Consider the following 1239-nt stretch of genomic DNA (forward strand, 5'->3'; position numbering starts at 1 on the left):
ATGTATTTTTCATCATCATATACTGTGTTTTTGTAACTCGAAAATGCATGTTATTATTTCTTCAAGGTTCTTCACATACATACATCTTAAGAGATATCAAGTAGGCGTAACATGTTCTCAAAAAATTAGGGTTGGCACGCAGAAGAATTTTGAGTCAGAGATTTTGCTGGTTTTGGCACGCACTCACAAAAAGGTTGCCCACCCTTGGTCTAGGACAGGGGTGGGCAAACTTTTTGACTCGAGGGCCACAACGGGCTCTTAAACTGGACCAGAGGGCCGGAACAAAAGCATGGATGGAGTGTTTGTGTGAACTAATACATGTTAACACTGCTGCTGGTGAAGGAACGGAGGGGAGAGCAAGAGACCCCTCCGCTCTTTCAGCTCCACGGGCCGGATAGAACAGCCGAATGGGCCAGATCCGGCCCGCGGGCCGTAGTTTGCCCACGGCTGGTCTAGGATTTGATTCCTGGTCAAGGACATGTACTTGGGTTGCAGGTTCGATCCCCAGTCCTGGTGTAGGAGGCAACCAATGGATGTGTCTCTTTCACATCAATGTTTATCTATCTATCTATCTCTCCCTCCCTCCCTTTCACTCTCTTTTAAAATCAAAGAAAAAAATATCCTCAAGTGAGGATTAATTTTTTTAAAAAAAGAAGCTTACCTCACACAAAAGAAATTCAAATTAAAACTATGAGCTACCATTTTTTTATCTATAAGAGTGGCAAAGATTTAAAAGGTTGATATTACTATGTATTGATAAAATTGTGGGAAAACTACACCATGGAACTCTACACCATGGCTGGAGTATAAATTAGTACTACCTCTATAGAGAACAATTTAGTAATATTTATCAAAGTGTAAAATACACATTCCTTCTGACCCAAACAATTTTACTCCTAGGAATTTATCTTGTAAAAATATATCCATGTGAGGGGGACAGGTGTGGTCTAGAAGGAGTCAAGGGGGACATCTGTAATACTTTCAACTATAAAGATAAATTAAAAATATATATCTATATCTATATATCAATATATATATCTAATAATAGACAAACATGGTAATTAACTGTAACTTCGCTACCTCTCCCATTGGCTAATCGGCGAGATATGCAAATTAACCACCAACAAATATGGCGGTTAATTTACATCCGTAAGCTCAAAGCCGCGGGAGCGAAGACTGAGGCAGCTCTGGCCAGAGCAGTGAGGATTGGGGGCAGCTCCGGCCAGAGCAGCAAAGGGT

This window comes from Myotis davidii, unplaced genomic scaffold (genome assembly GCF_000327345.1).
Source record: "Myotis davidii unplaced genomic scaffold, ASM32734v1 scaffold185, whole genome shotgun sequence".
Taxonomy (NCBI): Eukaryota; Metazoa; Chordata; class Mammalia; order Chiroptera; family Vespertilionidae; genus Myotis; species Myotis davidii.